Raw genomic sequence first — 24925 nt, 5'->3', positions numbered from 1 at the left:
ACTTATTATTTTGAAAATATGCTCAACCAATCGGTCGATTTGGCCTTTTATGGTAAATATGACTTTTTCAGAGTTTCAGAGATGTTTTCCAATAAAATATGGTAAATAAATAGCTAGATTCATGGTAATATTCCTAAATCTAGTACTGCCTTATGAGTCTCAGAGTGAAAGAGTGATAATAATTTATATAGCACCTTTCATGCATGGCATTCAGCCCAAAATTGCACACAGATGAGCAAGTTAGGCCAACACAGGATATAGTGGATATAGGATATTGCTGTTAGGCCAGTGGTTTCCTGTTCGGCCAATTCAGCATATACAGTAAGATGAGCAAGTTTTTTTTTTATCATGAAAAACACTTTGTTTATTTGTGTAGCCCCCATTATTCAGATCCTCTCCAACATGTTAAGTGTACTTCCTCGGCTCATGCCACACCCGTCCACCAAGTTACATGAAAATCAGACCTTGTAATCCTGATGAAAGACGTACTGAACAAAAAAATAACATTGGTTGGCGAATGCAAAGATTTCTTCGGTTCAAATACATTTTCTTTTGGTCTGCAGGATGACTGATTAGGATATTAAGAAATTGTGAATCAATGATTAGCTGCTTCTACAAAAGTCAGTAAAAAGATACCAGCTCAGATGAATTACACCTTTAACATGATGGTCGCTTCTTACACTTCCTCAAAAAGATGGTTGTAGATGAACAATACAAAAACTCAAAATCTGGCCAAGTATATTCGTCTAATATCTAGTCAGAATATGTCTCTCCACCTGATATAAGACGTAATAACTTCAGAAGTAACACTGCAGTGAGATATCAGGTCTTGTTTTTAGACAATGCATCATCTTGTTAAGTCAAAACATCTTATTTTGAGTTGTATCTCAAATGAAACACATATTTCTTTACATATTTATTAGAAAATCACCAACTAACATCAGAAAACAGAAAACTTTTGAGCATTTGCAGCTTATATTCTAACACAACATTTTCTGATTCTGGTAAAATATAGTTCAAAATAAGTTCTTCCAGCTAAGTACAAGATGTGATTTATCTAAATATCCCTTCTTATTTCAAGAAATCTTACCAAGCTAATGTTCATTTGTTCTATTGGCAGATTGTCGTACTTATTTCAAGTGAAAAGAGCTTGTTTTCATTATTGTTTAATTTGTTTTTGGAGCAGCATTCTTTCCAGTGAACATATATTAATCATAATGAATCAATCAGTTGTCGATGACCTTTGGTCGGCTGTTGCTTGGGACTTCTCCAAGAGGTACAGAAATAAGAGTAAACTATATGTGAGAGACAGCTGTTTTACACCAAGGATCAGAGATAATTATCCTCAAACAAGTTGATGGTGGTTGTGTGACAGCAACACGCCATTAGCACTCGATTAAATGTCTTCTGTCATACACTGGAAAAAATGCTGCTCCAAAAACAAGTAAATATATAATAAAAACAAGGCGTTTTCGCTTTTAATAAGTGAACAAAACTGCCAATAGAACAAGTACAAAATGGCTTGGTAAGATTTCTTGAAGTAAAGATGGGATGATTAGATAAATGAGATCTTGTATTTAGCAGGGATAACTTATTTTGAACTATATTTCAGGTTCAGGTTCTTTATTTGTACCCGTAGGTAGATTCTGTTTGCAGAGAAAAAGACAAGGGATCCATCCTGACAGTAAAAACAAACACAGACAAAAGACACATCTCTAATAAAAGGACTAATAAAAAGTACAAGTACACCCTGCTCCGTCAAATCTCAAAATATTTCAAAAACATTTAAAAGAAGAAAAACACTAGTACAAACACGGACATTCAAAATTCATAATTAAATAAATAAATAAGCATCTGTGTGACGCTCCTATTATGATGGGCGGTGGTGGCGAAGTCCATAGGGACTTGGCTTGGCAACTGGAAGGTCACCAGTTCAAGGTCACCAGTTCAAGTCCCGGAAAGACCAAGTGCTAGGACACCGTTCCCTACACGGCTCCCCGGGCGCTATACATAATGGCAGCCCACTGCTCCTAACACTAGGATGGGTCAAATGCAGAGAAACCGTTTCGTTACATAGTACCTGTACTACGTAATGACAATAAGTTGAATATATCTATCTATCTATGTGTTAATTTGTGCAATAGCTGCTGGGATAAAACTGTTTTTATACCGCTTCGTTCTACTCCTTGGGACAAGTAACCTCCGGCCCGAAGGAAGAAGCTTCCGAGTGCAGAGGGTGGGAGTTAGGGCTGCTCGATTATGGCAAAAATCATAATCTCGATTATTTGGGTCAATAATTGATATCACGATTATTAAAAACGATTATCCATTTACTTTGAAAACATCAATTTACTGGAGAAAAAAAATGTGAACAGTATGTTTTTAACAGTTGATTATCCTGAACTTTAAATTCAACTGAAAAACCAAAAAAAATAAAATATTTTGAAAAAAAAGGAAAACAAAGTAATAATAATAATAAAAAAATAATCGTTTTATTTTGATTACGTTGTTTTCGTAATCGTTGAAAGCCTAGTGGGAGTCATATGGAGCTGGATAACCGCTGTAACTGCCTGAGGAGGGTCTCCAGGTTTAGCTGTGGCTCACCAATCAGTCTGCTGGACCGCTTTGCGATCTGACTCAGAGAGTTTCTGCTCTTTAAAGTCAGGTTACCAAACCATGACATTAGTGAAAAAGACAGAATTGACTCGATAAAAGCACGATAAAACATGATCATCATGGTTTTATCAATGTTAAAATAGGACAGTTTCCTAAGACAGTACAAACGCTGGTGCTCCCTTTTGCACACAGCTTCACAGTTTGGATCAGAGCTCAATTTTGAGTCAATAATTGTTCCGAGATATTTGTATGATATACGCCGTTATCTTGATTCTGATTGGCCAGAAGACATTAGCAAAGATGTTTTATTGAGAAGACGATCACTACGTGACAAAAGTTTTCAAAACAGTTTCTAGTCTTCGGTATTTCCAGACAAGTGGCTACTGAAATCAATCTTACTAACTGCTTTCTTTGCAATTTACTCCGCGCGAGTTGGTGGACTTCTTTTTGCTTACTTTAACATCATTTTTTATGGTGGGGCTAAGCCATTTCTTGGTATGGCTGAAGCCTACCCCAGCCATACCCTGGAGCCGCCGCTGTAATGTATATAATAAGTGTCAGTACGATTTTATTTTGTATTTGCATGCATTTCCTGTTTGGAGAGTGGTGCTGTACTGATAGTGGAGATTTTATTTTGTAATTCTTAGCGTGCACAGCTTTCTGTCCTGAGAGTGGAGGTGTCCTCAGAGTGGAGGTGTCCTGAGACTGGCGCCTGCAGGCAGTCTCCCATGGGATTCCCTGACGTAGTCGTCAAGATCACCAGCCAATCAGGATTGGCGTAATGAGAATGATGCTTCTGATGCATACGCGGGGAGGCGCATCCCATAGTGAGACATCGAAACGAATGTTATGAATGAGAACTCCTGTTATTATTGTGAAATTCCCGCTTTGGGGATTGGGGATAAATAAAATGTCCTTTTTGATGTGCATTACATTTAATAAGCTAAATATCTCCTTGTGCTATTTGATTATTCTCACATTTAAGAGTGAAAGCATTTACTTTGGTTTTAAATAATAAAGCAGCCTCATACAGAATGGATTATTAGAGTTTCCTTTGATGTGGAAAGCCTGATATGATCTTCTAATTGAATCTCCACATTCCTGACATCAAACTATGGCAGCAGCAGTCACAGGCCTGATGTTTGATGGATATCCTGCCATGTTATTTTAAGACTTGTGGGGGATGGCGTTCGATCACTTCATTCGCAATGAGTTTTTAAGAGCCTCTTAACGGAAAATCAAAATAATTATGGTTTCCCGTGCATTTGCAGTGATTAATCAATGCCCCTTGAACCTTTCTCATCAAGAATAAGAGATTCAAAACTGCTCTGTGGCAAAGCTCCCAGGATCAGGGTGCAGCAGGGAGTTGCTGGAAAAGACGCATAGTTCTGTTAATAAATGAAGGGAAAAGGGTTTGACCCGAATGTAACTGTTTTTAAAAGACAGTGTTTCTCTAGATCAAGTTTGCTGCCAGTTTTCATGCCGTAAGAGACCCCTCCCCTCTCTTTGGTTTGTATTCAATTATGGTTAAAGCTGAATGAAACAATTGTTGGGACACTTGGGAACAGAAAGCGGGAATCACAACATCTGACAATTCGGCAAATAAAGTTGTTATAAAGGGCAGAGGTAGAATGGCTACTCATACGACATTTCTGGTCTAGGGCTCATGGGGAAAAAACCGATCACCATTACCAAGACATGTGGAGTGAACCACACAACAAACTGTTAGGTTAGGTCATTTTGTATTTTAAATGACGTTTCTTCATTTCTGGAACAGAATATCCAGTCTGCTCTTTGTTAGCATGTTGCTACAGAAGCTACAGAAGAACAGCAATGAGAGGTGATGTCATGACGCCAGCATTACCTGCAACTTCTGCAGCTGCATGGTTTTGAGTTCTGGGCAATCCTTTGCAGGAGCACCCTCTTCAGCATCTTAAGTTTCTGAATGCCCACTGACTGATTCTCTCCTTTACTGACAAGACATTTGCTTGGTCTCAAATTGTGTACTCTTACATTTGCTGTTTTGAGTACATAAGTGCACCCCAATGCAAAGTATGGCAAAAAAAGGTTGAGTGTGGAACACTGGACACTGAAAGACCACCATATTGGCGACATACCAGGACCAGCTGCTAATGCGGTTGCTCTGATGAACACAGCACTGTACAAATAAAAGTATCCATCTTTTGTTCCATTATTTAATAAAAATAACACTATACAGTTGTCAATAAGAAGCCAGCATTTATTATACAGATGTAGCGCTTCATTTCAGTCAGTTTGAAACGCGAGGGCCGTGATTGGTACGTGATCTGCCCTCGCTCAAGGGAAAACCTCCAGCTTGACTTGAGACCTCCCCCGTGATAAATAAATGTAATTATTATGAAGCCAGCTGCAATGAAATCATTGAAAAATTCTACTTTCTGATTCTGGATTGTTAAGACTTCATGTATGTGAGGATGTCTTCTAAAATCAATGATCATGTCTTATGTTCAGTTGTAGATAGGATTCCTCACACCACCTGACAACGTCGTAATACTTGACCAGAATTAGGGAATTTGTAGCAAAAAAAGCCAGAAATGCTTAGACATTTTCTGTTTTCTGATGTTAGTTGGAGATTTTCCTAGAAATAAATATGTTTTTAAGAAACTTTGACTTAAAAATATGCCTTGTCTAAAAACAAGACTTAAAGGGGACCTATCATGCAAAATGCACTTTGTGATGTCTTTCATATACATAAATATGTCCCCGGTGCGTCGGGGAACTCACGCAGCGTCAGAAAATAAAACCCTTTCTCTTTTCCTCCGTACCCAAATCTCTAAAAATGGGGGTACAACGAGCGGATACAGATTTGCTGCCGATATGATGTAATTTCGGATGGTGGACCCACAGAGAGTTGCTATCAGAAACAATGCCTGACGTGTTTTGGACGTAATATGGTTTTTGTTTACATTAGCAAGCCTCGCTAACACTCAGAGCTAACCTGTACTGGAGAGAGCATGTGTTTAAAAAGCAGGAAATAAAAAAAGGAACTCATCTTGTGATAAACCCGCAAGAGAAAAAGCTTTTGAGCTCCATACTGTTTCAGAAATAATCCTTGATGTGGTTTAGAACATGATGGCATTTTATCAAAGCAGAATTTAACTTTATCTCCGGTAAAATTCTGATCAGGCATTAGCTCTGCCTCCTCTTTTATTTTTTTCAAGCTAAGGACCCAAAATCACAGGGCTGAAATAGAGGCATATGAGGGATTTCTAAAATGCATGATCTGTTTGGTATTTTGAGCAAAACACATATATATTTGTATATATCACTTATAATATATGCCTTAAAATAGCATGATGGTGACCTTTAAGTTATCAAGTCTTATATCAAGTGTAACAACATACTCTGACTAGAAATTAGACAAATATACTTGGCAAGATTTTACATTTTTGCCGTGTTCAGGTTTTTCCGCATGCCTAAATCTATTTGCATATCAAATGTTCAGCTCTACATATTTTCTCTTTTTAATTTTCCCAGAGGCCCATACGCCTCCCTGAAACAGACTGCTGATGCTTTCCATAGAGGTCCCATTGTTTCATGCTGAGGATACATTCATATTTATATCCACACTGGCCGATCTATCGATGGTTGGTCCATTTGATTTGATTTATTTCGAATGTGTAAAACAATAATACAAAAAATAATATTAATAATGAAATGAAACGTGAGAACTACTGTACAAACTGAAGCAGTGTTAAATTGATAAACAACAATATTACTGACTATATAAACAAATGATCTACTTAATTACAGATCCAAAAAACGGGGGGGAAGAAGTTTACACTTATTTAATCACACCCCTTCTCCCAAAAACTAAATTACTAACATATATATATATAGCTTCTACTGAAGCCTTTCCTGGGAGCCTTTTTTCTCTCAGGAAAGTACCACCTCTCTAGCAGGGACTAAAAAGGGGGTAAATTCTAGTTCCAGATATTTTTGGTGTGAACGCAAAATCCCAAGAACTATCGGAACTATTCCTGGGAAAGTTACTCCGGTGTGAAAGCGACTAATTAACGTTTTATCATACATCAATAACAAAGCGTTACAATTAACAGGTGTGTCATCACCATGTCACACTTTGAAGACACATGTTATGAACAAAAACCTTCAAAATGCACGATGTTGTAATCGGCCTGAGCCTATGTTTTGCCTAAGTGATTCAATCCAATAAAAGACGTGAGGGATGAGGAAAGCTTCAGCGCTGTTGCATCATGGTGGCAAAAGCAAGAAATCAGAGCCATTGAGACTCAAGAGGTCACCAGATGTTATGTCAATCCCTACATGGTTGTCAAGGTTATCCAATCAAGACAAAAGTGACCAAATATACCGTTGGCAAGTTTACCCAACCATTATTATACAAGACTCTGCTGTTTTGACTGAGTAGGGGGAGAAGAAAGACCTCCCACTCTGTTTTAAATTACAGGAACCACAACTAAAAAAACGGAAATGGTGTTTGTTCTGAATTAATGTTAAAGAGTTGCATAACTGAACAAAAAAACAACAACACAACTCTGGACATTTGTTTAACTTCTTCCTGTTACTTCTTTGTTGTCTTGAACATTTAATTATTTTGTTTATTAAGGAAGGTGAGAAACAAAAAAGCCAAAGTGTAGATAAAAAAACTGGAAAAATACAATATATGATAAAATATTAAACAAACTTAATATTCTGAAATGCTTATAATGCAATAATTCGCATTGCCTACCTTTATATCTGAATAACCTGTGAATGTATTGGTTGTATTATATTTTAATTCTGTCCTCTGTGGGTTTTTTCTAATGTTTGGTGTTTGCTGAAATACCTGCTATTTGAAAAAAAGTATTTCTGTTGTTCTTTATGTAATAAATCATAAGGAAGACCAGGATGTTATTTAACATTAAAAAACTGGACACGTTATTGTTCCCAAATTGGGCAAATCGTTTGTTATAGCAGTCATGTGTTCAGGTATTAAACTATTTACAAGGTGGAAAAAGGTGGAAACATAATAGATAGATAGATAGATAGTTAGATAGATAGATAGATAGATAGATAGATAGATAGATAGATAGATAGATAGATAGTTAGTTAGTTAGTTAGATAGATAGATAGGTAGATATATATATATATATAGATGGATGGACGGATATATATATATATATATATATAGATAGATGGATAGATAGATGGATAGTCCCGCATATCCTACAAAGTCCTCCTCCATATCTACAAGTCCCTCCATAACTTGCCCCCAGTACCTATCGGACATCCTTCACCCACATGCCCCACCCCGGAACCTGCGGTCCTCAGACTCTGGCCTGCTCACCACCCCCCGCACCAAACTGAGAACCTTCGGGGACAGAGCCTTCAGCGTGGCAGCCCCCACCCTCTGGAACGCTCTCCCTGCGGAGATTCGCAACATCCCCACACTGGACGCCTTCAAAGGACCCTCAAGTCCCATCTGTTCATCAAGGCTTTCGGCCCCTAATCGATCTGTTGTTTTGTCCGTCTGACTTTTGTTTTGTTATGTTTGTGTTTGCCCTATTACTTGTAAAGCGCCCTTGGGTCCCTTGAAAGGCGCTATAGAAATCCAAGCTATTATTATTATTATATTATTATTATTATTATTATTATTATTATTATTATTATTATTATTATTATTATTATTATTATTATTATTATTATTATTATTATTATTATTATTATTATTATTATTATTATTATTATTATTATTATTATTATTATTATTATAGATAGATAGATAGAGATAGATAGATGGATAGATGGATAGATAGATAGATGGATAGATGGATAGATAGATAGATAGATAGATAGATACTATATTGATCCAAAATAAAACATATTTTGTTACAGAAGAAGCATCAGTGTGTTCAGACATAAAATAAAAAATATTTTAAAAGTGGAAAAGAGAATTAACAACTAAAAATGTAAAGTAAAAATATATTATATATATTATAAATATTAGATCAAATATAAACAATATAACAATTCTGGAGGTAATTAAAACATAAACAGCAAATATATCCATATCTACAGTAGAACATACATATCATTTAATCTAACTGTTAAACTGCTAAATTATATCATTGTAAAACATATTATATTAACATGTATATAGACTTATTGCACTATTTTTTATTTGTATTTTTGTATTTTATTAAATAACATTGCATACGAATGTCATTGCCATTTCTATATATATCCTTTATTTAACCAGGTTTCTACACTGTAGCTTTAAAACATGACATTAAAACCTTTTAATTGAATCTTGAACTACAGCAACATATGTTTCAAGTTTCAAGGCTTTATCATCACGTGCACAGCAGCTACAGTACAGTGTAGATATGGCAATGAAAGACTGAAGTCTCAGGCTCCTCCAACAGAGCAACATGAATATAGGACATAAAACAGATCAAATAGTGCAAGAGAATGTTTTGAGATGTGCACGTAGATACAAATAAAATAGAAATAGTGCAAGCAGAGTCTATATACACAATGTATATAAAGGATATTATATAAATTACAGTTGTAATAAATTATAGCCTATAATATACATATTGGAATGTATGGGTTTTAGGAGGATATACTTTAAGGGTTTGAGTTGCATCAAATTGCAGTTTTAATAGATTATATAATAAACATATTGGTATTTATGGGTTTATATTGATAGGTTAAGTGTTTGTGTTGCATCAAATTGCCGAGTCATTGTGACCAATAGACTGAAATAAAGCTTGGTAAAAAAAAGAGAATCTAACACCACTGCAAAAAAAGGAAAAACGTCCATCCTGTGAACATTAGGCGATCTATGTTTGTCTGACGACTTCGCGTCGGTGGGCGGGGCGAAGCCAAGAGCTCGTCGCTGATTGGTCGGCGGGCCGGACTCACGTAACGTTAATGTAGCGGTATATAATCTGTGTGTGTGCAGCTCTGAGCGGCAGCAGCACGGTTTGGGTCGCACATGTTAAATGGAAAACACCCAGTAAAGCGAGGGGAACAAAAGCTACGTGAAATGAGAGAGTGAGCAGAAGAATAGACACAAAACTAGACCTCCTTCTTGAAAGACCTTCTGAGAGCTGGAGGAGGACACATCGTTATCTGTGAGTAACCTTCATCTTGAGCTGATATTAAGCTGCAGGAAGTGTGTTACTAAAGGGTCGCTGGTGTGTTATTAGCTTTGTTTATATGGAAAATGTGTGTTAATGGTGAGGGGTTCCTGTGTCCTCAGCTCACTCTGACACGATGTGAGTCATTCAGTTCAGAGCAGGGTGGGCGGGTGGGCTCCCGCACACTCAGGCTGTATATCTATCAACTTCACTCATAATGCCCCTCTGTCGGTTAGTCGACTAAATGGTCCATTGCTCTCGGCCCACTTGGATTTATTTGGTTATAAATCCGTTTTTTTCCTTTTTTTTTCATGCAAAATAACTGATTTAAAAAAAAAAAAACGATATAAAGTGGTGTTTTTGCATTATTCAGATTCAGACTAGTTTATTATCCATTACACTTACATATAATTATTATTTGTCATGTCTTGTATTAATTCAAAATCAAATTAGTGTTATTTGACTTGGATCACAAGTCTGTTTTTTGACGCTTTTTTTCATGCAAAATGACTGATTTAAAACAAAATTATGATTTAAAGTGGTGCCTTTTTGCATAATTCAGAATAGAGTCATACAATTATTATTTTGTATGTCTTATATATGTTTTATATTTATTTATTTAATATTTTATTCCAACTCAAATGAGTGTTATTTGACTTGGATTTATCTGGTTATTAGTCCGTTTAAAAAAAAAAATTGTAATTATGTAATTATTTGAGTTAATAGTTTCTACAAAGTAAAATATCATATAAAAAGAGAAGTTACAAATCCTCATGAATGCTTTGTATTACAATGTATGTACAATGTCAATAATTCATTGACTTCAAGATACTACGATACTACGTGTGTGTGACCATTGACCAATGACAGTCCTACCTTATACAGTGGGGTGACATTAATATCACTGTGTAGAAATACTTTGAAAAATTGCTCCACTAAATATAAAAAAAACACCATCAAAGAAGCCCTTTTTTGCATAATGTACTTCTCAGTAGTTAAGTAGGATTTTGAATGTACTTTATCCTGTACATTTGTATCATGTGGTATTACTACTGTATTAGTGAACTATGACTCCAGTACATGCTCCAGTACAATCACCAGTGGTGCGATAAATACTCTGAAGCCAAAGTCTTGTATTTCAAATCTTAAAGGTGGGGTATGTAATTTTGGAGAAACCAGCTCGAGTGCGCTAGAATTTGAAAATACACAGCCAGAAAAAATCTGCCACTTCCTCACAGAGCCCCTCCTCCAACACACCATTTTTATAGAGTGCATTAATAATAATAATAATAATAATAGATTTAATTTGTTAGCGCTTTTACAGGTGCTCAAAGACGCTTTACAGATATAGTGAAGATAAAATAAAATAAAGGAACAACAAATAAATATATAGTTAAAGTTCAATTCAAATAATACAAAAACAATCACACATTAAAAGCCAGATTGAAGAGGTGAGTGTGTTGAAGGAGGTGAGGTCAGTGCCGTCCCTGATGGGTTGGGGGAGTGAGTTCCAGAGGGAGGGGGCAGCGACGGAGAGGCTCTGTCCCCCCAGCTCCGGTGATTGGTGCGGGTGGGGATGGATAGGAGGTTGGCTTTTGATGAGCGTCTGAATACCATTGTTGGACAGTGGGTGATCAAAGTGATGAACACAATAACGCATCAATAATTATAACTCTGTAATATAACGCTTATTATTATGAAAAGGGGAGTTTTGGTACTTCCAGATTGTATATTTTTGATGGTGCAAATACTTGTCTTTTGGACACTGGGTGTGTTTATAAAAGCATTTCAAGTCAATCCTGTTCAGACACAAAGCAACCTTTACATTTCTTCAGTCTACTTTTATTCCAAATCCCACACAACCTGATATGTGAAGATGCTTGAAGGGTTAGAGGTAATGAGGAAGTAATGCACTCAGTATAATACAACCACATATGTAAGTGCTAGTGTCAACACAAAGAGATCATGATACGTAGTTTATAACGATTACTTGCGTTATTGATTACTAGTCCTTTGGTTTATTAAGAAAACGTCATACAATCATATAGAAGGGAAGTTACAAATCCTCATGATTGCTTTTTAATGCAATTTATGTATAATTGAATGTCCTTTAATTAAGTAATCGAACTTCCTTATTTAAGTGCTAGTACCTTAAAAGGCTGTCTTTGTTAAAGGGCTCTACTTGAGCTAATGTATGGGTTCCTCCACAAATCAAATCAGGTTTTATTTATATAGCACATTTTAAAAACGATTTTTGGTCGAGCCAAAGTGCTGTACATTCAAATAATAAATAACACATTACGACAATCACAAACAGAAGACAATAAATTACAACAGCAAATATAAAATCAAACACAAGGAAATGTCATGGGTCGCGCTCCGCTCTGACTAGAAGGCCAGGGAGAAGAAGTGTTGATTTAACCCCTAGGGTCTGGGCCGACCTCACGTGGAGAGGCAGAGTGATCCAGAGCCCGGGGCCCGCTGCTGCGAAGGCTCGGTGCCCTCGGGGTTTGAGCCTGGTCTTGGGCACTACCAGCAGCAGCTGGTCAGCAGACCTTAAAGCTCTGCCTGGGGTGTAGCGCTGGAGGAGTTCAGCTACATAGGTGATGCATAGTTACTTTAGATCCTCTGTTTTCTAAAAATGTGATCATACAGTTCTTGGAAATAATCCGTGTGTGTGTGTTACCTGTCGTGTGTGTGTGTTACCTGTCTTATATATGTGTGTGTGTTACCTGTCTTATATGTGTGTTACCTGTCTTGTGTGTGTGTGTGTGTGTGTGTGTGTGTGTGTGTGTGTGTGTATGTTTTACCTGTCGTGTGTGTGTGTTACCTGTCTTACACTGAACAAAAATATAAACGCAACACTTTTGTTTTTGCTCCCATTTTTCATGAGATGAACTCAAAGATCTAAAACATTTTCTATAAACACAAAATAACCATTTCTCTCAAATCTGAAAGAATCTGTGATCGTGAGCACTTCTCCTTTGCCGAGATAATCCATCCCACCTCACAGGTGTGGCATATCAAGATGCTGATTAGACAGCATGATTATTGCACAGGTGTGCCTTAGGCTGGCCACAATAAAAGGCCACTCTGAAACGTGCAGTTTTGCTTTATTGGGGGGGTCTGGGGGGGGTCCGAAAACCAGTCAGTATCTGGTGTGAGGGGTAGGGTAATGTTGTGAATCGAGTGGCCTGTTTTCGTCGTCCATAACGTACGCCTGCCCATACCATAACCCCACCACCACCATGGGCCACTCGATTCACAACATTACCCTAACCCTACCCCTAAAAAATGGGAGCAAAAACAAAAGTGTTGCGTTTATATTTTTGTTCAGTGTATGTGTGTGTGTGTGTGTGTGTTACCTGTCTTATGTATGTGTGTGTGTGTTACCTGTCTTATGTATGTGTGTGTTACCTGTCTTATGTGTGTGTGTGTGTGTGTGTGTGTGTGTGTGTGTGTGTGTGTGTGTTACCTGTCTTATGTATGTGTGTGTGTGTGTGTGTGTGTGTGTGTTACCTGTCTTATGTATGTGTGTGTGTGTGTGTGTGTGTGTGTGTGTGTGTGTGTGTGTTACCTGTCTTATGTATGTGTGTGTGTGTGTGTGTGTGTGTGTGTGTGTGTGTGTGTGTGTGTGTGTGTTACCTGTCTTATGTATGTATGTATGTATGTGTGTGTGTGTGTGTGTGTGTTACCTGTCTTATGCATGTGTGTGTGTGTGTGTGTGGTGTGTGTGTGTGTGTGTGTGTGTGTGTGTGTGTGTGTGTGTGTGTGTTACCTGTCTTATGTATGTATGTGTGTGTGTGTGTGTGTTACCTGTCTTATGTATGTGTGTGTGTGTGTGTGTGTGTGTGTGTGTTACCTGTCTTATGTATGTATGTATGTATGTGTGTGTGTGTGTGTGTGTGTGTGTGTGTGTGTGTGTGTGTGTGTGTGTGTGTGTGTGTGTGTTACCTGTCTTATGTATGTATGTGTGTGTGTGTGTGTGTTACCTGTCTTATGTATGTGTGTGTGTGTGTGTGTGTGTGTGTGTGTGTGTGTGTGTGTGTGTGTGTGTGTGTGTGTGTGTTACCTGTTATTTTCCCGTGTATGTAACATGTCCTGTGCTAATGAATGCTACCTGTCATATGTGTGTTAGTGTGTGAGTGTGTGTGTGTGTGTGTTACCTGTCTTATGTGTGTGTGTGTGTGTGTGTGTGTGTGTGTGTGTGTGTGTGTGTGTGTGTGTTACCTGTCTTATATATGTGTGTGTGACCTGTCCTATGTGTGGTTAAACTGAGTCACAGAACTAGTAACGGTGAAACAAAGTGACTTTCAAACCAGTGCTTCTTCATTACAACAAAGCGCACCATGAGCCGAGTCAGTACTAACTCATAGATCATAATAAACAGAAGGTTGGCCGCCGCTACTCTGTCAGTCGGTCTGTATTACCGCGCAGCAGTTATTATCTTCATAGCTGCACTTTTGGAGGGTGTTTTCTCATCAGTGTGGAAATCTTTAAAGTGTCACTCGAGGTGCCGATGGCAGACGGGAGACTCGGCTCAGGATCACTTCAGAGACATGCAGCCTTTCTGAAGTGATAGAGGCTGAAGCTCAGAGAGTGTCGCCTTAAAAATAAAACATGACTCGGATAAAGCAGCTGGATCAGAGCTGGCCATATCTGCAGCAGAGGAACATGAGTCCTGTTAGTGACACATTTAAACCAAAGGATCTTCCTGTTATTTAAAGTTAATTTAGTGGTTTTGTTAGGACCTTTTAAAAGTGCACCAAAGTAAGGGAGGCTCGCTTTCTTTATTTGTCATTTTTCTAAACGCCTTGTTTGTGCCATCCCACAAAAAATATACAAAAATACATGTTTACTGATCATTATATATAGGTTATAGGTCAGAAAACGCTATTTCCCGCCTCTCAGAAATGGAGATAATGATATGATATTTGATATTCAAAATAAAGTTAATATTCGTGAGATTTGGGGAACCAAAACAATACATTTTAAGACATTAGTCTGGATTTTAACAAACTGGAATGGAAATGTTTCACTTTTTACTGACGTATTATAGCCCAAGTAATAAAATGAGAAAACAAATAGCAAGATTATTTAAAATGTGAATCTTAAATTGCAGCCCTAGAAAACAGTATAATTTTACCTCTGCTCTGATTGGTTAGCTGGCCGGCTCTGTTGTGATTGGTCAACCGCTTACAGATGTCCCGCCCCTTAGCCTATCATGTAAAACAGTACCTTACTTTAATATATTTTAGCAAAAACAAAGATAGATAGATTTTTAATGTGCAAGTCTTTGGTAAACTGAAAAAGATCCAATTGAATTGAATGTTTTTTTTATGGTAGAACATTTTACATGTTGTTGTTGTCTGCTGATTCTTTGATTATGTGAGAGACAGATTAAAAACCTGTCAAGCAGGAGCAGAAGCTTGACTTTAAAGCAACCCAACGGAAGTTTCATGTAAGTTTAGTTCTTTCAGTCTTAGCTCGGGCTGCTAGAGACGGGAGCACGTTGATGCGACCTTCCTAGCCGGAGACATGGCCGCATTTTACAATAAACTTTCGTTGGGTCGCTTAAAAACAAATATCGCAAATCGAATCGCAATCTCTGTCAGAAAAATCTCAATTAGATTTTTTGTACCCAAAATCGTGCAGCCCTACAGGAGAGGACTCTTTAAAGTAGAGACACTACAAACTGATATACACCTGAACATCAGCAGGAGAGGACTCTTTAAAGTAGAGACACTACATACTGATGTACACCTGAACATCAGCAGGAGAGGACTCTTTAAAGTAGAGACACTACATACTGATATACACCTGAACATCAGCAGGAGAGGACTCTTTAAAGTAGAGACACTACATACTGATGTACACCTGAACATCAGCAGGAGAGGACTCTTTAAAGTAGAGACACTACATACTGATATACACCTGAACATCAGCAGGAGAGGACTCTTTAAAGTAGAGACACTACAAACTGATATACACCTGAACATCAGCAGGAGAGGACTCTTTAAAGTAGAGACACTACATACTGATATCCACCTGAACATCAGCAGGAGAGGACTCTTTAAAGTAGAGACATACTGATATACACCTGAACATCAGCAGGAGAGGACTCTTTAAAGTAGAGACACTACATACTGATATACACCTGAACATCAGCAGGAGAGGACTCTTTAAAGTAGAGACACTACAAACTGATATACACCTGAACATCAGCAGGAGAGGACTCTTTAAAGTAGAGACACTACATACTGATATCCACCTGAACATCAGCAGGAGAGGACTCTTTAAAGTAGAGACATACTGATATACACCTGAACATCAGCAGGAGAGGACTCTTTAAAGTAGAGACACTACATACTGATATACACCTGAACATCAGCAGGAGAGGACTCTTTAAAGTGGAGACACTACATACTGATATACACCTGAACATCAGCAGGAGAGGACTCTTTAAAGTGGAGACACTACATACTGATATACACCTGAACATCAGCAGGAGAGGACTCTTTAAAGTAGAGACACTACATACTGATATCCACCTGAACACCAGCAGGAGAGGACTCTTTAAAGTAGAGACACTACATACTGATATACACCTGAACATCAGCAGGAGAGGACTCTTTAAAGTAGAGACACTACATACTGATATACACCTGAACATCAGCAGGAGAGGACTCTTTAAAGTAGAGACACTACATACTGATATCCACCTGAACACCAGCAGGAGAGGACTCTTTAAAGTAGAGACACTACATACTGATATACACCTGGACATCAGCATGAGAGGACTCTTTAAAGTAGAGGCATACTGATATACACCTGAACATCAGCAGGAGAGGACTCTTTAAAGTGGAGACACTACATACTGATATCCACCTGAACACCAGCAGGAGAGGACTCTTTAAAGTAGAGACACTACATACTGATATACACCTGGACATCAGCATGAGAGGACTCTTTAAAGTAGAGGCATACTGATATACACCTGAACACCAGCAGGAGAGGACTCTTTAAAGTAGACTCATGTTAAAAGTTAACTTATGTGTATCGTAAATAAAACACAGACATCACGTGGTAACTGCAACGTGGAATTACAGATTCTTGGTTTAAATTAAATAATAAACTGTTGATAGTTAATGGATACACTTGGGAACAATGGGCTCCAGTGTGTGTGACTGTAGCTCAAGGCGTCAACTCTTCTTGGCAAACAAATGTTACATTCTGGCAAAGAAAAACAAATCACACTGACACATCAGTTCCACAAGGAAGTCGGTGTGTGTGTGTGTGTGTGTGTGTGTGTGTGTGTGTACAGTAAACTCTGAAACACAGGGCTTGCACTGCTCATGTAACGTCTTTATCTCCAAACTTCTCTCCATATTCCTCTCTCTCTGTGTGGTTTATTCTTCCCTCTTTTTATCTTTCCTCCTCTTCCTCCTCCTCTTCCTCTTTTTATTTCACACGTCTCCCTCTGACTTCATGCTTCACTTTCTGCCTGGCTGTGTAAGCATGACTCTGCAGATTGTCTCAGTCTCTGCAAGAGTGGACACGAGTGAGATTAAGGTTGATATCATCTGTTTGTAAACTCGTTGAACCGTTCCATATTCTAACCCCTCGTGCCACAACAACTTACTTTTATAATCCATTATTAACCCTTTAAGCAGTTTACCATGCAGACATGAAAGAAAACGTTTGATTTTAAGGTGGGGTATGTAAATTGGATTTGTTGTCAAAGCACTTCAGATATTCATTGCTATCGGGATGTTAAGAGCATTCCATGGAATATAACAACAAGTGTATCTCGAGCCGGTTTCTCAAACTTACCTACCCCACCTTTAAAGCAGTTTACCATGCTACCAGCTTACTTCCTGGTTTCAGGACGCGTCACTGGCTGCACCTCTCAGTATAAACAAGGTCTTCTGTCGGCTCTGTACATCAATGCCGACCTATGCTGACAGTAAGTGAAGAGTAGAACATATAAAGGTATTGGCGAAATGTCCCAGCAGTTTAGGATAATGAAGGTTCTAATCTAATCTATAGCCATTACATGTCTAACTCCTGATGACAGGAAGGCAGAACGTGCATTATACAAATAATAATACTCATAATTAATAATAGCAGACATTTTTTAACAATGTCCACCATATCATTATTTTAATAAACCAAATATGAACAATTGAGGAAAATTAGGAAGAACTGATTGTTCAAATGTTGTAGTATAAGTAGTAATGTAGTTAGTGCATAAATTAGCTACTATTGCAACAAATGTGTTAATTTTCTTCATTATTAGTCGATTTTTTTGGGCGAATGCTCCGGGCCAGTGGTTACAATGGTGGGGCCAGTGATAATACACATTTACCCTTAATGTCTACCCCTGAGTGGACTCACCCACAGCTAAGGAAATGCACTGTGCATTTTCTATTCCATCACAAAGCTGATTAATCAAATCACCAGCCAGTATTTATGTTCTTCTGGTTGCTGTGGAATCTGAGAGGGGATTTGCTTGATTTTACCTGTTATTTCCTCTTTGTGTTTGCCTTCAACCTGGTCTCCATCACTTCAGTCATGCATTCTTTATACTTCAGTTATTATCCAGTGGAATTCCCTTACCTACTGGCCTAGTTAAATCAAAGTGGTTACTTTTTCTTGGCTGGGCAGTGAAGTTCTACACACCGTCTTATTTGACTTTCGCAGGACTTAAAACAGTTTTTTGGGGGCAGACCCCCACAAAGAAAAAAAAATATTTACACACGTAAGGTCATCATCTTAATAGTTTTGTATGCTCATCCGTGAGCAGAGCATCAAGTTGACGTGTCTATTACGACTGAATGCGGCGATTGCCATTTTGTTCAGCAAAACGCCTCACAGACTGATTAAGATCAACAGCTTTAGTGCGTTTTGATTCAATGCTGAGTGCAGCCAAACTGACAGTCTCTTCTCTGTCAGTGTAGACCGCAGCTCATTCCTTCAGTGCTTGGGTCCGAATGCTTCTCGTTTTGCGCCGTCCCGTTCAAATGAAATCGCCGCCAATCAAATGTCCACGCTCGCGCCAGGACCGGGGGAGGGGTTACATGACGTGCATCTTGTGCTGCATTCACTTGCACTCGGACATTAGAGATTTTCTCTCATAAATGTCCGATGAGCCACAACTTTTCTTTCAAAACAATGCTGCCAACTGGGGTGGCAGCTGGGGTGGCAAGGCCTATTTTTAGGGTGTCAGTTGCCACCCCGGTAGGTGAAACTAGGCTACTAGCTACAGTAGGGGTGTGCAATTAATCGTATTTTAAATCGCGATTACGATTATGGCTTGCGACGATTATGAAAACAGCATAATTGACAAAATACGATTATTTTGCTAGGTGCGCTTTCGCCCCTCCCTAAAAGCCCCCTCGGCCACGTGGGAGTGACATGTGTTGTGAGTGTTCAGCGCGAGCGAAGATGTCAGAACAAGAGCAGCAACTCGTTAAAAAGAAGGGTAAAACTATTTCCACTATTTGGAAGTACTTTGGCTTTCAGGAGTCCGACGTGGAGCAAAACAAAGTACAGTGCAGGATTTGTTACCAGGTTGAGTTGGCACCACATGCTAACACAACCCATCTCTTTAATCATCTGAAATACAACCACAAAGTGCAATACGACCAAAGTGCAATAATACAACAAAAAGCAGACCAAAAAGCAGATGCCCGCTTGACTTCATCCACCACATCATCACAGTCATCGATTCAGGACGCATTGTACAGAGCAACGGCCTACGCGACGAGCTCGCAGAGACACAGACATATTACAGGTGCCATTACATTTCACATCGCTAAAGATATGTGCCCAGTGAGCACTGTTTGCAACCAGGGCTTTAAGCAACTTGTCAACACGTTGGACAAGCGTTACGCGATGCCGTCTCGGTATTAGGCTTGTTTGAGACACATTGCGGCTCGCCTCGAAAGTAGACGAGAGTAGCCGATCGCAGCCGGGGGAGGTGTCAAAATGCTCGTCTTAAGTCGGACAGCTCGGACTCAGAGTCGGCTTGACTGGCTGGGTTTGCAATGGCGGAAATTGCGTTGGCGTTTTTCGTTGCAGATGAAGTGGATGCAATAGAAATCCCACATGTATTGTATGGAGAATGACATGATCTAAAGGGACTGTGATTGAGAGAAAATTCAATATTTGTTTACAATAAACATGAATATGTCATTTGTTTGATTTGCATTAAAAGACAATACCATTTTTGATTTAAATGATAGATTACCTTGTGCATTTGTTGCAGCCCGTGCTTGCTGCATAAGTGCAGCTGCTAAACTGTTATCTGAAAAATAATTTACATCATTTAAAATCATATCCAGATTGTTGGAATGCAATTTAGTTGTTTACTCACCATTTTGTAGTCTTTGGGAAATGTCTTGTGAGACTCTTACAGTGATGTCTCCCTGTCCATCACGCACCACAAATTCCATTTTACCCACTGTAGACAAAGGTGATCACTATTGCTTTATATAGGTTTGTTAATTCAGTCATGATGAGGAACCACACCAGTGACTGGGTTCCATAATTAGAAATGCTCCTCCCTCTTAATGTTTGCAAAACTGATAGGTGGACAGGCTACAAATGATCAGTCCCTTCAGATCCGCACACATGAAGCTTCATGAGCATGCACTGAACAGACCTGCTGCTGTGTTAATTCTTGATCTGCCACTTTAAGCTTTATGATGTGTACAACATGGATGTAATTTGATTTAATCTTGCCATTTTAAATGATGTATTCAATAAATAAGGTTAAACCAAATCATTACATTACAACAGATTTTATTTTAATGATTTGGTTTAACTTATAGATAAACTTTATTGTTATTGCACATATTACAGGTACTGAGACACCGAAATGCAGTTTAGCTTCTAACCAGGTGCAACAAGCAGCGAAGTGGAAAGTAATGTACACAATCTACAGAATAACATATAGAATGAATTGAATGATGAATAAACAGTGGGGTATGAATACACTAGATATACACTAGCAGCCTGAGAGCAGTATGAACAGTGTGTATGAATACACTAGATATCAGCCTGTGAGCAGTATGAACAGTGTGTATGAATATGCTAAGATATATAAAGTATGAAAACGGTAAGCAGTATAGTATAAAATATATAGATATTAATTTCATGATGATAAACATTGTGGAACAATGATGACAAATGGGAATGGATGTGGCGACGTAAAACTGACACAAAACAACAACAAACTGTTGCCAGCCAATTGGAGAGCTTCATCAGCAGCACGTGGTAAAAACCACCAATGAGCGCTCAGCTCGAGATACCAGCGAGCCGTTTCCCATCAAGCATTTAGCTTCCGCAGCTCGTGGAGAGCAACTGCGCCGCCTCGCCGCGCCTCGCTCTCAAGGCTGCGGGCGTCTTTGTCCCGCGATATTTCAAAGTCTCATGTGGGCGAGCCTCCAGAGCAAGTCGGACAAAATGACTGACCATCATGCAACGCACTAGCAAGACGTTGATCGCAATTGCGCAGGTCTGCGCAGGTCTTGCTTGTCTCAAACAAGCCTAACATTTCAGCAGGTCTGCGCTGCCTGCACTATATGACAAATGCCGTGGGGAAGTTGAGAGAGATGTGGCTTCAGCTGACTACTTTGCCACCACAATTGACCTATGGTCTAACCCAGCGGTGCCCAACCAGTCGATCGCGGGGATATTCCCAGTCGATCGCGAGATGTGTCTAAAAATAGAACAACAATATTCTGTGTTATCGTTAATGTCCTGTAACATAATCTTCCTGTGCCAGGATAATGCACTTGAACACATCAAAGCTTTGTGGTTGGCCAGTGTCACCCCATGTGTCGGGGCGTGGCTGGTGGGCAGTGCACTATTTCGCTGACGTTGTCCGTCAACAGCATGGACAGGACCGCAATAATGTCAGAAGCAAAAAAGCCCAAAATATATAATTTTTCCATCTGTCTCATCTGCAATGCGAGCGTGGCTTTATCGAAGAAGGGTAATTTAGGAGCGGCATTTCAAAACAGTGCACAAACGCTACGAGACGGAACTCCCTCCTAATTCTGCCCTACGCTCCAAAAGGGGAGGGGCCTGAAAGGACAGCTGAATGCACAGCAGTCCATTTTCACCTGGCCCAACAACAAGAGCAAGGCTGCTACCAGAGCATCTTATCGTGTCAGTCACGTTCTTGAGAAACACATGAAGTCTTTCAAAGATGGCGAAGTTGTGAAAGAAGCTTTCCTGGAGGCTGCCGACGTGCTTTTGGGGGACAGTAAAAATAGTAGCATTTTAACAGGTTTTTGATATGATAAAAACTCAAGTTAGATACCGTTAGTAATCAGCTGTAAGTTTTAGTTTGTTTGAACTTATTCATTATAATTATTGTACAAAATGGTATAAGAATGCAAACATTAAGATCTGTTTGAATTGATTATAGTCTATTATCAATTCAGGTTAAGAAACTAGTGTTGCTTGCATCCTATTTTAAAAAGGCATTTATTTTTATACTCTAATAAAATGCAACAAAAAAAGGGTTTGATTCTATTAATGTTGTCTTTTTTATTGCACTTTGGCAGCAGATTCCTGCGTAGCTTCGGATCTGAGTTGTCTTATTAGTAAGCCTAATTTATACTTTTGTAGCAACACTATTCTTATATAATGGCAAAGAAAGGGTTCAGAGTCTTTTCTTTTTTTCCTGTGTCATATGTGGCAGCACTGCCACAAGTTCCTCTTCAGAGAGGGTCTTCAGTACAGGTGGCAATATTGTCATCTGCCTGCGCTCATCTCTGAAACCAATTTCTTGCAAAAAATCTTTAAGAGAGGACATGAGCAGCCCTACCAGCATTTGCCATGGTGGCCAAAACATTTTTATTTGGTCTTAAATTGTAGTTCAACATTTATTTCCTGTTACTTCTGGACCATGAGGGTTGGCCAGCCTTCAACGTTTAACTGAGTGGAATATGTTGAATATGTTTTACCAAAATGTTGGCTATATGTTAAGGAGTTTTCAGTAGGTTGTGACAGTGCACTTCAACATGTTTGATTTAATTTGGGCTAATTTATTTTTATTTATCATATTAATATATGTATAGTATGGTTTTGGAAGTGCGCTCCAACATATTTGTTGATCTTGTTTATTGCTAACATATTGTTTGTTTTAAAGTTCAAAAAATGGTCAATGAATAATCGTTAAAATAATCATGATATCAATTATTGACCCAAATAATCGTAATTATGATTATTGCCATAATCGCACAGCCCTAAGCTACAGTACAGATGGAACTAGATGAGCTGTTAACTCTCGCTCTGAATCTTTTTTTTTTTTAAACTCTCGCTCTGACTTAGACAGGTTGAAAGAGACGAGACACACATTTTTTCCACCCGCATTCTGCGAAGACCCGCCCTACTGTGCCTCTGATTCGCAGATTGTTTGGGGGGAAAAAACGCTGACGGGATGCTGAATGTGATTGGACCAAAGCGTTGACGGACACACACAGACAGTGGAGCAGGACATGCAGAGCGCTGTTTTGCAGTCTATGGACATAGCGGATCATTTTGACTCTTTGCTTTGTGGCGATGTCTCGCAGATAACACAGATAATACATATGAAAAGTATAATTTGCTCAGAGTCCAGAGACAGTTGTGGTTCGGTCCGGATCCGGACCGGAGTCCGGACTTTGAGGATGCCTGCTTTAAAGTTCAAAAAGCTCTTTATTGTTCTCATACTGCCTGTGCTGCAGCTCCTCTTTTCCCCCTCTGTCTGAAACCAGAGCCCAGTCTGCTCTGATTGGTTAGCTGGCCGGCTCTGTTGTGATTGGTCAACTAGCTTAGAGATGTCCCGCCCCTTAGCCTATCACGTATAATGTGTTGGAGCGCTAGCCAATAGGAGCGCAAGTGTTAAATAGTGACGTCACTATATTTTGGAAGTAAACAAAGGAGTTTCATTTTAAATAATAAAAAAAATAGACCCTATTTTTACGTTTGCTCCACCTTCAGAACTACGGTTCCTTTATATACAACAATAATACAAATGTATTTTAGAAAATAATAAAATATGGTCGTATGTGTTAAATACAATACAGATGTGGAATACTGAAACTCAGGTACTTATCGACCATCTTATAAATAAATAAATCGAATAATCGTCCGCCCCAAGTCCTCAAATGTAGCAAAAAACAAATACAAAAATCTCTTTTCAGTGATAAACGCTGAATTTTAATCAAAAAGTAAAAGCTCTACATCTTAACGTCAGATATAAGTTTCTCTGCTGCAGCGGTTTTATTCAGCTCCAGCTGCTTTTTTAATGCATGTACCTTTTTTTAAATGTGGTCAAAAGCACCTTTTAGAGGCGCCTGTGTGCAATGAGATCTCCCTGCAGCGCTCGCTATCCGGTATCAGCTGAATAAACGGTGCTCTGTGGCAAAGAATAATCATGTGACGCCTCGAAGAAGTTACTAATGTTATTGTTTTACAAAAGAAACCTTCCAACATCCTCATCAGGAGCTCTTTATGTCGAGCAAGAGACTCAAAGATTTCAAAATTTGACAACAATTATGTAAAATAAATCCTTAATTGTAGAATTATTTGAGCAGTTACTGCAGTATTTTGCAGATTACCAATCATGTATCCCGAAGATACGCTGAATTAAATGTTTGTTTTCAGCCCTACAGCTGTGTTGTTATATTTAAACAACACATTTTATTGTTTACATTGTCCACTTATGAATTTGACTTTATACGAACAGCTATCAGCCATCGTATCTCGTTTAATACTTCCTGTATCTGTAGACCTATAGGAACAGACATTGTGTTTGTTGCATCAATAACTTTCATTTCTACTTAAGGTCTCACACACACTCTGTGGTTGAAGTGTGTGTTTACCCGAGGTCATGTTGCTCTGTTAAAACGGTGTGTGTGTGTGTGTGTGTGTGTGTGTGTGTGTGTGTGTGTGCGTGTGTGTGTGTGTGTGTGTGTGTGTGTGTGTGTGTGTGTGTGTGTGTGTGTGTGTGTGTGTGTGTGTGTGTGTGTGTGTGTGTGTGTGTGTGTGTGTGTGTGTGTGTGTGTGTGTGTGTGTGTGTGTGTGTGTGTTGTGTGTGTGTGTGTGTGTGTGTGTGTGTGTGTGTGTGTGTGTGTGTGTGTGTGTGTGTGTGTGTGTGTGTGTGTGTG

General features: G+C 38.8%; 1 protein-coding gene across 1 annotated transcript in view; it reads left to right on the top strand.

Annotated features, from left to right (window-relative positions):
- The first annotated feature begins 9575 nt into the window (after positions 1-9575).
- osgn1 (oxidative stress induced growth inhibitor 1) overlaps positions 9576-24925 on the top strand; it is a 30431-nt gene continuing 15081 nt past the window's right edge. Inside the window, exon 1 of the mRNA XM_034084195.1 lies at positions 9576-9752. The gene's annotated coding sequence lies outside the window, so the exon portion shown is untranslated. The remainder of the gene's footprint in view (positions 9753-24925) is intronic.

Source organism: Pseudochaenichthys georgianus, chromosome 5, assembly GCF_902827115.2.
Source record: "Pseudochaenichthys georgianus chromosome 5, fPseGeo1.2, whole genome shotgun sequence".
In the NCBI taxonomy this organism is placed as follows: domain Eukaryota; kingdom Metazoa; phylum Chordata; class Actinopteri; order Perciformes; family Channichthyidae; genus Pseudochaenichthys; species Pseudochaenichthys georgianus.
Note: the sequence above shows the minus strand (reverse complement) of the source record. Positions and strands in the feature narration are given on the sequence as shown.